Source organism: Lathamus discolor, chromosome 4 (genome assembly GCF_037157495.1).
Source record: "Lathamus discolor isolate bLatDis1 chromosome 4, bLatDis1.hap1, whole genome shotgun sequence".
Taxonomy (NCBI): domain Eukaryota; kingdom Metazoa; phylum Chordata; class Aves; order Psittaciformes; family Psittacidae; genus Lathamus; species Lathamus discolor.
Genome location: NC_088887.1, coordinates 127,874,421 through 127,889,408, shown reverse-complemented (window position 1 = coordinate 127,889,408; position 14,988 = coordinate 127,874,421). Strand labels below are relative to the sequence as shown.

The following is a 14,988-nucleotide window of genomic DNA, read 5'->3' as shown; positions in this document are numbered from 1 at the left end:
GTAGGTGCAACTGCCAGGAGCTAAGCTTGAGGAGAGCACTGCCAGGGCTGCGACAGGCTTGGGATGGGGGACCTGCCACTGAAGGCTCTTCGGTGCAGTTGTTATGGCTTAGATGGTCAACGGTTGCATGAGGAATGCTGGAACAGAGATCCGTGTGCTCAGGAATGGAGCAGAGCACTGTTACACCCCTTCTGCATACGAGTACTGAGCAGCATCACTGATGCTCTGGGCACACCTCAAGGGTGTCCTTTGTGCAAAACACGGGGGTGACCTCAGCTAAGGCTGGGGCTCACTGTGCCAGGCCTGGCTTGCACAAGTAAGGAGTTGGCTTGCAAGCCAGGCCACTCAAAATGGTGCTCAGGAATATGGGTGAGACCTCTGGGAAGCTGCTGTGTTCTCTCTCCACCCTGTGAGATCGCAGCCCAGGTTCATCAGTGTTCGTAAGGCTGGTTGTGAGCACTGGCATTGTTTCTGCACAGCTGGTACTGTTACATTACATTGGAAACAGGACCTGAGGGATAGAATTAGGAAAGGACCTTAAAGCTCCTCCAGCTCCAGCCCCTGCCCCAGGCAGGGACCCCTTCCACTGGAGCAGCTTGCTCCAAGCCCCTGTGTCCAACCTGGCCTTGAGCACTGCCAGGGATGGGGCAGCCACAGCTTCTCTGGGCACCCTGTGCCAGCGCCTCAGCACCCTCCCAGGGAAGAGCTTCTGCCTAAGATCTAGCCTGAACTTCCCCTGTTTAAGGATCTGAGGTGAGGCACTTGCTTGCATCAGCTTTGTGGCCTGAGGCAAGGCCTGGAGAGGTCCTGCCCCTCCGCAGGATCTGTGGCCCCGAGCTGTGCCAGTGATGACATTTGTAGTTGTCTCTCTCTGTTCCCTGCATTCTCCATTTCAATGGCAGCTCGGGCCCGGCGTGGGGGCTGCTGGAGGCAGGGATGCAGCCAGGCTGGGCACGGGGCTTGGGGCTGGCCTGGGGAGCCACTGCAGTGGTGCAGGCCAGGCACCCCCAGGCTGCCCGGTGGGCCAGGCATCGGTGAGGTTTGGGCACTTCTGCGCGGGGCTGGTGGGGTGCTGGGTGTGTGGCTGGGGCTACGAGGAGCTCTGGGGCCCAGTGGTGAGCAGTGCCTATGGGGCCGGGAGGAGGGTGTGTGGGGGAGCAGGAACCCGTGAGACCAGGCAAGAGGAGGTCCTGCAGCCTGTTCAGGGAGATGGGCCTGGAGGAGGAAGGGGAGCTGGTGAGACAAACCAGCCTGTGGGTGTGCTGGGGGTGCACTGCTGGGGCATGGTGGGCTGGTGAGTGTGGGGCATGTAGGGTGTGTCAATGGAGGGCACTGCTGGGGTGGGACGGGAGTGCTGGAGAGGGGCTTGTGGGATGGGTGAGTGCAGGGCATGGGATAGGAGTGTGAGGGAAGAAGGAACTGGGTGGGAGCAAAGGCCAGGATAGAGAGGGAACATGGGGCAGGGGCGAGTGCAGGATGGGGCAGATCTGCGGGGTAGAGGATGGGTCAGAGTGGGACTGGGGGGAAGCCTGGGCACAAGCAGTGGGTGAGAGATGAGGAGGCAGATTTGGGTGGGGGACGACACGGGTTTGGTGTGGGGAGGGCACCAGTGCACGTGTCTGAGGTGGGGGGTGGAGACAGGGACAGGGCTAGGAGCAGAGATGGGGAAGGGGTGAGGGGTGGGTTCAGTGGAGAAGTACAGGGGCCCCAGGCGTGTGCAGGGATGTCTTGGCTGCGGCAGCCCCCGAAGGGAGGCCCCCCTCTCTCTCCTTCTCCGTGCCTTCCTGCTCAGTGCCGCTTGCCGGGTGGGAAGCCGTTCTGGAAATGCAATCGGAGATGGCGGCTGGGCTCCTGCCTGCGAGCGAGCACGGGGAGGCAGAGCCGGGCGGGCGGAGGAGCCGGCATGGTGCGGGGCCACGAGGATGGCACTGGAAGCAGCCTGGCCACGGTGAGGCCGGAGCCGTGCAGGGGCCAGGCCGGCCCTGCGCCGGGCAGGGGAAGGTGCTGGCCCGGCGGTGACTGAGGCTTTGGCCGGATTTCGATGGTCTTGGCTCAGCCCCTGTGTTTCGTTTGGAAGCGGCGCATCTGGGCTGAGCGCAGGTAACTCCCGCGTGGCCTCGGCACAAAGCAAACAGCTCACACATCTGCTGCTGCTTCCTCTGAGCCGGGAAACGTGAGAGGATGGGAAAGGAGGCTGGGAGGCTGCCGGCTCGGCACCGGGCCGCAGCAGGAGCGAGCCAGCCCGGGGAGCTGGGCAGAGCCGGGGCAGGGAGCCCGCGTCCCGCAGCACGTGTGCCCAGTGTGGCCGCCCCTCAGCCGCAGTCACAGAAGCACCGACTCAACCAGACTGTGAAGGACCTTTAAGATCATCAAATCCAACCTTTAAAGTCCACCTCTGTTGCCCTGAACAGGAGGGCTTAGAGGTGCTGTCAGGGTCCACAGGGCCAGCAGCCAGCGCCGCCTCCCACGGGGTCACCCGTCTCAGCTGTGTCAGCCACCCCAGAGCTTGTGTGCAATGTGCCCACTTGACTCCATCTGTCCATGGCTTGTAGGCATCAAGGCTCATTCTGCCCTGGGGGGTTAAAGACCCACATGATGGTCATGAGAGCTTAGGTCATGGGCAGGTCCTGACAGTGTGATGTGCAGGACACAGGACAGCCTCCAAGATCAGCACAGAACCAAATGGTTCAATTCTCCATCTCCCATGTTTTTGAGCAAAAAACCCTGGGAGGACCAGGTCTGTATTCAGATGGTGATGTCTGCTCTCCGTGGGCAGGACAGAACGATGGGAGAACGGGGAGTCCATGTGGATGACCAGAGAGACTTGAAGAACATTGCCAGTCTCCCCCTCCTCTCTGCAGGTCACTCTTTGTGTTTGGTGTGTGAACAGAGATGAGCAGAGCATGCTGCTGGCCTGAGAACGAAAAAGAATCTCACAGAATCACAGAATCCCAAGGGTTGGAAGGGACCTAAAAAGATCATCTAGTCCAACCCCCCTGCAAGAGCAGGGTAACCTACAGTACATCACACAGGAACTTGTCCAGGTGGGCCTTGAATATCTCCAGTGTAAGAGACTCCACAACCCCCCTGGGCAACCTGTTCCAGTGCTCTGTCACTCTTACAGTAAAGAAGTTCTTCCTGAACTTCTCATAACATCTTTATATATTACTCGTGTTTATCACGGGCCAGGTCCCACAGTAGCAGACTCTGGATGAGCACTAAGCAAAGGAAATAGCAAACGCACAGTCTGAGTCTGAGATGAGAAAGAAAAACCAGTGGAGAAGATGCCCAGGGAGCTGGTGAACATCACATCAGCAGAAAATGAGAGCAAGGGATAGCCACTGGCTGGTTTTCTCAGAGTCACTGACTCTTTTCTCTGTGGTCATGAGCTAATAATGGAGAAGCTTTAGGGCTCATCAGACCACATTCTAACACTATGGTTACATGATGTGGAGCAGTGTTCTGATGTAGATTCAGGTGCTGCCTAAGTTTTAAACTTGGAGACTTTGTACCATTAAGCTGCTTGCATGGTCAGATACTGCCTTTCTGGGCCTTTCTAACCTTTCATGCTAAATCAAGTATTCTCTGTCCTCTGGCAGGCAGCATAAAGCACAAAGAGCTGTGTAAACCCATGTTGTACGCACAGGCCGATTTGACAGAAATGTGAACGAGAGGTGGATTATTGATTCTTGCACAGATCCAGTATTAATGATTTTGGAACCAGGGTTTACGTATTTCTTCTGCATCCAGACACACAGTTGTCAGGGAACAAGCAACACCTACCATAGACTCCTTGCGTTTTTAGGGTGTGCCTGACGAGTTTCGAAGCCTGAGTACCCAAGCAGTGGTTCTGTGGGACTGGCTGTGCCACATGCACAGCACTGAGAGCCTCTCGGGCTGTGCCCCAGATAGGAAGACCTGCATGAAGTGCTGTAGGCTACACTAGGCCACATCCACTGTATTAGTGAGTCTTGGCAGGTAATCCTGATGCACTGGGGTTTGCTGCTGGAGGGGGCAGATGTGAGAGGACACAGGAATAGCCACACATGGGGACTGGGACAGCAAGAGGACTAACACTGACCGACTGTTGTCCAAGAGCGTGGCAGGAGGTGGGGAGGACGTTACTACGTACATTCGTTTCCTTGGGATGAGGGATTCAGCACTAACCTATTTTCAGGCCTTCGCACGACATCCCTCAGGCCTCCTCCTCCTCAGAAACAAGCAGGGAGCCAGGGGTGAGCCTGCTGGGGAGCAGGAGGGGAGGGAGCGCCGTGCTCCGGGGAGCAGGGACAGGGGGGAGCCGCTGGGCCGTGGGGAGGCTGTGGGGGAGGTGATGCTGCTGTTACCGCCAGAAGAGCTGCATTTGTTCCAAATTCCTGTGAAAGTTATTTCCTCGCGCTGCCAGCAGCCTCCTCCTGGGCTTGGCACAGCAGCCAGCGCCATGATTAATTCAAGTAGCATTTCCCCTGGAGCTGCAGCAGCTTTTCCACTGCAGCCGAGAGGCCCCAGCCCCTCGCGCTCCGCTCCCCCTATGCTCCGCTCCTCCCCTCAGCCCCTCCATGGCTCCCTCCTTCCTCTGCGCCAGCCCCGGCCCCCTCACAGCTGCCCCTTCTCCCTCACCTCTGCTCCAGCGCCAGGCCTTGGAGCTCCTCTTCCTCCCACAGTCCTTGCTCACCTACGCCGACACTCCGGCCTCCTCCTGGACACCCTCCCCGGCACGCGCCACCTCCTCGAGCCCCGCTCTCATCGCTGTGTCTTGCTCAGCGTGTCCATCTCATGGTGTAGATCTGCTCCATGAGCTCTGCGCAGCCGAACCCCGGTTTGGAGTCTTCGGCATCAGTGCCCCCAGGATACCATGGCCAGACCCTGTCACTTCCCACCCTGCTCTACCGCTGCCCTGCTCGAGCCCCCACCTTGAGTAGTCTTCATGGAGGCCCAGGTTCCTGCCCTGCTCAGCTCCCGAAGTCCAGCACGCTCTGCTGCGTGTCCTAGTGCCCTGTAGCTCCCATTCCGCTGCCCCACAGTGCCCGTGTCTGAGCCCTGCTCCCTGTCCTGTGCCTCCCTGCTCCTCGGCTCAGTGGCTCCAGGCCTCCCAGGAGCAGCGTTCACTCCCAGGCTCCTGCAGCCCCTTTCCCAGCCTCACCCTCCCCAGCCCTGCCTCCCTGCCAACGGCTGTGTTTAAACTGCTGCCCCTCCTCTGGAAAACTGCGGGCTTCTCCCCATGCCCAAGCGGCGCTGGAGGCCGGGGGCTGCCCCGCTCTCCGTCCCTTGCTGCGTGTGGCTGCGGCAGCCCTGCCCCTGCCCGCTCGCGGCTGTGGGGCTGCCCCTACCCCGCCCCGCGGACGCGGAGGGTCCGACCCTCGCCTGGGCCGCGCGTGCCCTGAGCCCGCCCGCTCCCCCGAGGCCAGGCCGTGCTGGCGGCCGGGGCAGCCCGGGCCGGCTCCCGGAATCGCCGCGGCCGCAGGCCCGGGCGGGCAGGAGCCTGGCACGCGCGCCGCGGAGGGAGCCGTGCGTGGCAGCGCGGCCCGCGCTGGCGCCAGCCCCCCCCAGCGCCGTCACTCGGCGGGGCGGGGGCGCGCGGGCAGATGCTCGCCAAAGCCGCAGCCTCACATGTGCGCAGCAGAGGCCGGCCGGGGCAGGGCTCCAGATGCGCGCCCCGCTGCTGACTGCGCGCGCGGGAGGTGGGGAGGGCAGCCCTCCATCCCTGCCCGCGCCATGGGCCGGGGGGGCACGTGGGTCAGCAGTGAGGCTGCGGCTGCGGGGCTCTGGCACTGTTCTCCAGATGGCTCTGGGGGAATAGGAAGCCTTGACTTCTGCGGCTGAGGACCCCGTAGTGGGGCTGGGCTTCTCCATCCATCCCCATGCCCGGGGAAGGACAGAGCTCTGCGGTGCCTTGTCTCCACTTGTTCCTCCTGTCTTGCTGGGGGACTTGGAGAAGGGTGTGAAATAACAAGGCCTCAGTGCCCACCTCTGCCCTCCCAGTTCTCCGTGCAGTGGGAAGAGGCACACTTGGCTCCTTCCCTCACAGCAGCCGTAGCTCCCCAAGACTGGTGCTCTGGTTTCTTTCTGCCTAACCCTGAGCCATCTGTGCTGCTCTTTGTCATGCACTTCTACTCTGCTTTGGCGACAGCGCTCCCATGAGGTGCTCTTCTGCCCAGATGCTACTAGTAGGTACAGGGTACGCAAGTGAAGTCTTCTCACCAAACCTGCAGGGAAGAAGGGGCAGGCAGATGCTGCTGCACTTTGCTGTCTGGGCTGTAGTGCAGATCAGCTCTCTCAGAAGGACTGTAGCTAAATGGGGAACTGGGAGGTTCAGGAGGGCCTTTGGCTGGAGATCACAGAATGGTTGAGTTTGGAAGGGACCTTTTGAGGTAATCTAGTACAACCCCTCCTGCTCAAGCGGGGCCATCCAGAGATGGTTGCCCAGAACCACGTCCAGACAGCTTTTCAGTACCTCCGAGGATGGAGATTCCACCACCTCTCTGGGCAACCTGTGCCAGAGCTTGGTCACCTTCACAGTGAAAAAGGGCTTTGTGATGTTCAGAGGGAAAGTCCTGGGTTCCAGTTTGCGCCTGTTGCACTGGGAATAGCCTGGCTCTGTCCTCTTGCTGTCTTTCATGTATGGATGATATCTCTCCCCTAGCCTTCTCGTCAGTCTGAACAGTCCCAGATCTCTCAGCCTCTCCTCACAGCAGAAATGCCCCAGTCCCTTCATCACCTTGGGGACCTTTCACAGGACTCTCTTCAGAATGTCCATCTCTCTCCTCTACTGGGGAGCCCAACACTGGACCCAGCACTCAGTCTGTGGCCTCCCCAGTGCTGAGCAGAAGGAAGGTTCACCTCCTTCAGCCTCCTGGCAGCAGTCCTCCAGGATTCCATTCACCTTCTTTGTAGCAAGGTCACACTCCTGGCTCATCTTTGACTTGGTGTCCACCAGGACGCCCAGGCCCTTTCTTGCCAAGTGGCTTTCTCACTTGGTGGACCCCAGCATGGACTTTTGCATGGGTTTTTAACTCCCCAGGTGCAGGACTTTGCAGTTCCCCTTGTTGAACTTCTCAAAGTTTCCTGTTAGCCCAATTCACTGTTGCTCAGGATGGCAGCACAACCCTGCAGCCTATCAGTCACTCCTTGCAGTTTGGTGTCATCAGCAAATGTGCTGAGGGGGCACTCTGGCCCATCATGCAGATCACTGATGGGATGTTAAACAGGACTGGATGCAGTGTTGAGCTACACCTCTAGCTGCTGGCCTCCAAGCAGATACTGTGCTGCTTATCACCATTCTCTGGGCCAGGCCAGCCAGCCAGTTTTCAATCCACCCCATTATCTGCTCATCCAGCTCCTTCATTATCTGTGAGTAGGTGATGGGAGTCAGTGTCAACCGCCTTACTGCAGTCCAGGTAGACAATAGCCACTGCTTTTCCTTCATCTTCCAGGCCAGCCATTTATCAAGTTCACCCTTGGGTGAAGCCATGTAGTCTACTGATGATTTTCTTGTCCTTCATGTGCATGGAAAAGGTTTCCAGGGTTAGCTTTTCCCTCATGTTCCCTGACCAAGGTGAGGCTGACTGGTGTCTCATTACCTGGGTCCTCCTGCTTACCCTTCTTGAAGACAGGAGTGACATTTACTTTCCTGCAGTCTTCAGGCATGTCTCCCAAGCATTATGTTTGAGTAAAGATTCTTGTGAGTGGCCTTGCAATGACATCTGCCAGCTCCCTTTGCACTCGTGGGTGTATCTCATCAGGGTCCGTGGACTTATGTATGTCCAGTTTGCCTGAGAATTCACTGACCTGATCCTCTTCAATCAGGGAAGCATCCTTCTTGCCTCACCTCTGGGACTCCTGGAGCCCAGACTTACTAGTAAAGTCTGGGTGAAGGAAGGTATTAAGTACCCCAATCTTTTACATGTCCTGTGTCCCCCATCTCTTTTGGCTGTGGGCCTACAACTTCCCTAGCCTTCCTTTTGTTACCTAGGATGTAGAGAAGCCCTTCTTCTTGACTTTGACATCCCCTGCTAGATCCAAACCCAGCTGGGAACTGAATGCAGACAGACGTGTTTTCATGTCATTTCAGTGCTCAGTTAGTGATTTCAGCAGAAAATGTCCCAGGTGTATTCCCTGAGCTCTCCCCCCAACCCATGGTAGCAGCCTCTTCTATACCTATCAAAGACAAATCTTCAAAACACGGCATCAAGTTCATCCCTTGGATTCCTTGACACGGTCTTGGCTCCCAAGGGGCACATGCCATTTCATTTGCACCCAGTGTACGGTGCAAATGTCCTTCCCAGTGTAGGAAGGAATAATAGATTTTCTCTTACTTTAACCCAGTTTCTTTTCCTGACTTGACATCAGCCACCTGATCTGGTTGAAGATGTCCCCATTCATTGCAGAGGCGATAGACTAGATGAGCTCTAAAGGTCCAACCCAAATTGTTTTATGATTCTATGATTTTTAATGCAAAACTAACTATAGTGTTTCCCAGCTTTATGCTACCTCTACACTGTGCAGTTCCTTTTGCATTTACTGTCCTGTCCCTTTTCCCTCTGCCTCTCATCCTTAGGCCTTTCCCAACCCTCCTCCCTGGAGCATAGATGGTGATTGTGCCAAACTGTAGCTATTTGAATTTAACATTTTGCACTTTGGTGTGTTTTTCAGTTAGCGTGCTCCTGCCTTGTACATACAAGCATTCACATGACTGTCTTGATACTCCTAAGTTTACAGTATCTGGCTAATCCTCTCTCTCAATATTCACTGTTTGTCATGGATACAGACTTGAGAACATCCTCAGCCTTTTTCTAGTGGTTGCAGACAACTTCTGTAGCTGTAGCGAGGCTCCCAACGTGCAAAACATCCCTCTGGGATTGTCTGTAAGGGCTCACTGCCCACCCAGCAGCGGCCAGCATTTGAGTGCCTTTGTCCCCTGTCCCTGTCCTGCTCTGGGGCCTGCTGCAGCGCTGGTGAACAACTGCCTGCACTAAACATTGTTGGCAATGTCTCAGTGAAATACAGCTTTTCCCCCAAGGATGCTGCTGGTTTCTGACCTTGGAATCAGACTCCAACCCCTGCCCTCCAACTGGATCTTCAGGTTGTCTGCTTCCCTCAGCAGCACCAGGATCTGAACCACTTCTGGTTCAGGCTATCCCTCACACTGAAGTTGCATATCCTCCCTGGCTTCCCCCTGCCTCTGCCTGCTCTTGCTTCACTTACTTAGTAAGCAAAATCTTAATTTCCTTCCATCAGGATTTCCCTTGCAGCCAAGCTCTTGGTTTGTGCTGCTGCACAGTGTGTCACTTGCTCTTTCTTGTATTCTCTTATTTTCCGTGTCTGACTTAAGGAGGAAACAACAAGAATCAAACATACAACCTATTTCCCAGTAACCTTCAAATTGCTGACCTATCTGTTTAGGACTCAAGTATGAACTAGTCCTGAAACATTAACATGAAGGGCACAGGATCCTACTGGCCACTGCTGTCTTTTGCCTTAACATAAACTTGTTCCAGATACAGTGGATCCAAATACAGTGGATGTCTCCTGGCCCTTGGGAAAGGGATTGGCTCATGCTTCTTTCTCCCTTCCTGAATGAGTGTTTTCTCCCTTTGGCTATGTATCACCTGGAAACTCAGCCTGTGCCAGCACAAGCATGCTTGCTAGGATCCAGGAGTGCAAAGAGTTGTATGAAAGAGGGACCCTGCACATGCTGGGACTCTGAAAACACCCCAGGCAGAAGTTCAGGAAGCGCTAGGGATCAGTCTGGGCTTAGTGCAGGGGAGCAGTGAAGCCAAGGCAGTGTTGCAGGAGAGTGTAAGGGAACAGGATGAGCACATCCTGTCCTGGTGCAGGGGTGTTCTGCTTCCCAGAGCAGAGCCCAGCATTGTCCTCACTGAGTTCTCTGCAGGTCCTGTCAGGCTGCTCCTCCTGCCTGCCCGACCCTGGCTTTGTAGTCCTGCCCCTGAGCGGGTCAGCCACTTCCCCTCCAGGCTGGCTCCATCTCTACCCTCCACGAGTGGGCACTCTGTTCCTGCACTGGGTTATTGCTGAAGGTGTGAAGCAGGAGAGTCCCTGGGCTTGTCCCTGTGCTGTTGCACTTGTCACCCACTGCCAGGCAGAGCACAGCTCATGAACCCCCACTTTGTAAGCCCAATCCTGCAACCTGGGCTTTACCCACCCTTGGATAGGAGGACTGTGGGAGAAGGTGTTGAAACCCTTCTGAATGTCAAGGCAGTTGTCATTCCCAGCCATCATCCCTTCAGCCACAGACCCCATCACTGCATCACAGATGGCAAGAAGGATGGTCAATATGTGCTGGCTGTTCCCCTCCCAGGCTCCTCCATGTGGCCAAAAACGTGCTCCAAGAAGACTACTGCTATGATTCTCACAGGGACTGATGTGTGGCTGATGTGTAAATCATCCTGCTGGCCTTTTCTGAAGGTGGGGTGCAGTATTTGCTTTCTTCCAGTTGTCAGGGATCTCCCGTGATCTCCACCACATTCAAAAGAGCAGCCCTTTGAGTCCATTTCTGTCAGCACCAGTTGATGCACCCTCTTGGGTCCCATGGATTCATAGGGATGAAGTTTAGTCCAGAAGTCCTGACTCAATCTTCATCCCTGTCTGGCAGTTCTCTGAACCCTTTCAAAAAGCAGGGAGGCCTGGCAGACCTTCTTGGTGAAGACTGAGGTAGAGGAGGCATCAAGTGTCTCAGTCTTATCTGTGTCTGTTGTCACTAAATCACCCGCTGCATTCCGAAATGGGCACTTCAGCCTTTTACCAACAATGTAGTGAGAGGCTCTTCTTAGCACCCTCAATTTTCCTTGCAAGTCTCAACCCCACTTGAATTTTGACGTTCCCGATAGCATCCCTGCATGCCTGGGCAATGTTTATAAACTCCTGCTTTGCGATGTGCCTCTGTGCCCACCTCCCATATGCTGCCTTTTTGCATTACAGCTCAGCCCTAAGATCCCTGCTTAGACAAGGCCATCTGCTGATATGTCTCTTTTCTTCCTGAGTACTGGGATAAACTGCTCCTCTGCTGGAGTGTGCTGTCCTGAAGCCTTGTTTCCTGAGCTCCCTTGGCCTTCAGAGCTGCCTCCCATGGGATCCCTCCCACCTACCTGTTCCCTGTAGAAGCTGAAGTCTTGCTTGAGGTCCAGGATCCTGAACACTACTACTGCATGGTCACGACAGCCAAGTGATTACTGCATCCCCAGCCTTGCTCGTGAGCAGCAGATACAGCTGTGTGTCACCCTGCCTGGCCTGGGAAGTTGAAATTGTTTGTAAGACCCAGGAACTATGATCCAGAGGCTTCCCTCAGGTTCTGCTGCCTCCTTGGCAGCTTGAACTCAGGGATTTCCTGGCCCAGCATTGCTGCTGTTCAGTTTAAAGCCTTCAGCAATTTTTCTCTGTGAACACAGGTGGTTGCTTTCTGAGTCTGTACAATTCACTATCACTGTGCCCTGAAGCCAGGAATTCCACATTTTAGTTGACCCTGCACTGTTGGAGAATCCCCATCTCCAGCTGGCCCCAGCCCAGGGCACTGCTTGCAGGCTGAGGCCACGCTGCACTGTCTCACTCACTGCCCTGCAGGTGTGAGGAGTGCCCGAGTGCCTCAAGCCCAGGCCATGCCCTCCAGCCCATGGTCAGGACCTGGCTCTGCACAGGCACAGCAGAACTGTGGGGCACCACTCTATGGCCAGGGGTATCCTGTACAGGAAGTGATGGAGGAGCCTGGCAATGCAGGGGGGGGCGGACCTTTCACTAGGGTTGATAAGAGAAAGGCACCAGTCCTAGTGCTCATGGGGAAATCTGTATGAGGAGTCGTAGGGCATGAGGAAGCTGTGTAGGACACAAAAAGCGGGTAGGGATGAGGTGTGCCATGGTACATGGCAGAGGTGCAGCAGCCTGTTGCAGGCCAGACCTGGTCATGGCTTGCATAGTGTGCAGTGATAGAGGACACTAGTGGTGCCCTGGGCTGGGTGGGCTCTGTGTGAGGCTCTGTGAAGGCCAGACTATGCCAGGAGCATGCAGGAGGCAGAATGAGAGGAAAAGGCATGGAGGGAGAGTAATGCTCCATGTGCTGTGCACAGCTGCAGCAGGTTCCAGAGAAATACCATGCTTGCAGCCAAGCACATCTTAACAGGGCCAAAAGGCAGGCAGGAGTACTGGCCCTACACTGCCCTGTGCCTCCTCATCCTGCACGTGAGCAGGATGGTCTGCAGGATCCAGAGGCTCACTCTCTTCTCCAAGACCAAGGAGTTGATTGCTGTCCCATATGCAATAGCAGGATGCATTCATGCAGCCTTTATCCCCTCATGGCAAAGGATTTCCCGTTGGGGAATGGGGTCTTAGAGAATAGAACAGGAAAGTACAGGCCAGAAAACACTGACAATGCAGCTGCTTTATCCAGGAAGCGGATGGGTTGCCTGGTCCACCCACCAGTATCAGTACAGAAGGTCTATGAGAACAACCACAGTTTCGTCTTACAAGGACACAATCAGACTCAGGGGTAGCAGCAGTGATTAGAAGTAGGTATTCAACAGAGGATGCAATCATAGAATCGTAGAATGGTTTGTGTTGGAAGGAACCTTAAAGCTCCTCCAGCTGCAATCCCCTGCCACGGGCAGGGACCCCTTCCACTGGAGCAGCTTGCTCCAAGCCCCTGTGTCCAACCTGGCCTTGAGCACTGCCAGGGATGAGAAAGCCACAGCTTCTCTGGGCACCCTGTGCCAGCGCCTCAGCACCCTCACAGGGAAGAGCTTCTGCCTAAGAGCTCAGCTCAGTCTCCCCTCGGGCAGGTTCAAGCCATTCCCCTTGGCCTGGCCCTACAGGCCCTTGTCCCAAGCCCCTCTCCAGGTTCCCTGCAGCCCCTTTAGGCACTGGAGCTGCTCTCAGGTCTCCCCTTCAGGAGCCTTCTCTTCTCCAGGCTGCCCCAGCCCAGCTCTCTCAGCCTGGCTCCAGAGCAGAGCTGCTCCAGCCCTCGCAGCAGCTCCGTGGCCTCCTCTGGACTTGCTCTATGAACCATAGAAACAATTCACCATGGCTTCCTTCTTACTCCGCATCTGGCTGGGTCTATGAATAGGAACATCTGGACTCTAGATAGTGGGGTCACCAGGGTCACCATGCTCCCTGCCTCATGGAGCACCCTCTGGAGTCCCATCATTGGGAGAGAGTGGCGGGCTCAGGCATCAGCACCGTCCAATAACATGGCATAAGACATTTTCATCCAGTGCAGGGAGTCTCCCTGCACTTGTGCTTTGTGAACACTCCTGTCCAGACACGTGGGCCTGCAGTTGCACATCCTGTAGTCTTGGGCAGAAACGCAACATGCACATTGTGCCTGGTGCAAACGTGGTGGTGCTGTGAGCTTTGAGGTGTGCTGTGTAGATGAGGTGACCCCACAGCTCTGCCTGCATCTTGTATCTGCATGCTGACCCTGCAAATTCATGCAGGTGCCAAGTTCCCAGTTGCAGCCTGCTCCTTCTCTCCTTTCTTCTCTCACATCTCGTCCTGACAACAGCCAATCTTAGCCTGCAGGATGCTCAGAGGAGTCAGTGGTGGGGATGCTCTAAGGGCTCCATTCAGGCTCAGACTGACTCCTACTTTCACATACTGAAGAAGCAGGCCTTGCACAATTCTGAATGGAGGTTTTCCTGGGCTCTGCCATGGACAGCTTGGCATTTAGACATCTCCCTCTTATTTCTCAGCAAACTGTCAGGATCCTCCTAAGTAAGCTACAGTAAAACCAGCTGTGGATCCATGATTTAGGATGGGTGCTAAATACAGAGCCTGGGGCTGCCCTGCACTGGCTTCCAGCAAAGTTCCTAGAAAAATATCCAGACTTGGTTTAAACATTTCCAAGAGTGGAAAATTCAGTGCAGGCCTCCATGAGCTCTTTTGAGGTTCATTTTCCTCACAGCTTAAGGTGTGCCTCATGTCCCAGACTGCACATGCTCTGCAGGCTGCACCAGAGGGCTCAGCAACACAGCCAGCGAGGCTGGGGTGTCTGCCACAGCATCCCAGAATCTCAGAATCCACTAGGTTGGGAAAGACCTTTAAGCTCATCCAGTCCAAGCATTCCCAGCACTGCCAAGGCCACCACTGCCCCATGGCACTCCACGGGGTGTGAACCCTTGCAGGGCCGGTGCCTGCAGCCCTGCCCTGGGCAGCCTGTTCCAATGCCTGAGCACCCTCTGGGGCAGGAATTGTTCCTCAGCTCCATCTAAACCTGCCCTGGGGCAGCTTGAGGCAGCTTTCTTTTGTCCCATCCCTTGTTCCTTGGGAGCAGAGCCCAGCCCCTCCTGGCTCCATCCTCCTGTCAGGCACTTGTAGGGAGCCATCAGGTCCCCCCTGAGCCTTCTCTTCTCCATCTGAACCCCCCAGGTCCCTCAGCCGTTCCCCATCACACTTGGGCTCCAGGCCCTGCACCAGCTCCATTCCCTTCTCTGGCCCCGCTCCAGCCCCTCAATGTCTCTCTTGCAGTGAGGGGCCCGGAGCTGAGCACAGGATCCGAGGTGCAGCCTCACCAGTGCCCAGTGCAGGGGCAGAGAAGTCCTCAGGAGGCATCACCCCGACTTCAGTGGAGTCTTCGCTGCCTTTGGGGCTGACATCAGGCTCTGCTGTGTTCCACTTCCACTCCACGCAGCAGCAGGGCCCCAAGCATGCTGCCCCACACCGCGTTGCTCCTTCTCATATTTGCTGTTCCTGGTGTTTTTCTGATTTAGCACCACTCCTCCAAGTTAGACCAAGACCAGGCACAAGCCTAGAGTGCTGGTTGCACCAGTGCTGGGTAGCAATGACATGGCCTCTCTTTGGACCCTGCATGGGCTTGTACAGGCAGGATTGTATTGGACTGTTGGTCCACACAGTCCCACAGCAGGATGGAGTATGGGAGACATGTGAACAGAGAACTTCTCTGAGGATGCCTTGCCCTGGCTCTACAGCAGGTTTGGCTCAGATGCCAGACTGCTGGCTCCATGAGGCAGTCCTCAGGGACATGGC

General features: G+C 55.9%; 1 protein-coding gene and 1 long non-coding RNA gene across 2 annotated transcripts in view; one reads left to right on the top strand and one right to left on the bottom strand.

The window, feature by feature from the left end:
• DCHS1 (dachsous cadherin-related 1) overlaps positions 1–14,988 on the top strand; it is a 51,614-nt gene that overhangs the window by 6,407 nt on the left and 30,219 nt on the right. The window lies entirely within an intron of this gene.
• On the bottom strand, positions 2,346–5,473 carry LOC136014180 (uncharacterized). The gene is made up of 2 exons (XR_010612523.1): positions 4,621–5,473; positions 2,346–2,914 (listed from the first exon to the last, which is right to left on the bottom strand). It is a non-coding gene; the product is annotated as an uncharacterized LOC136014180 (long non-coding RNA).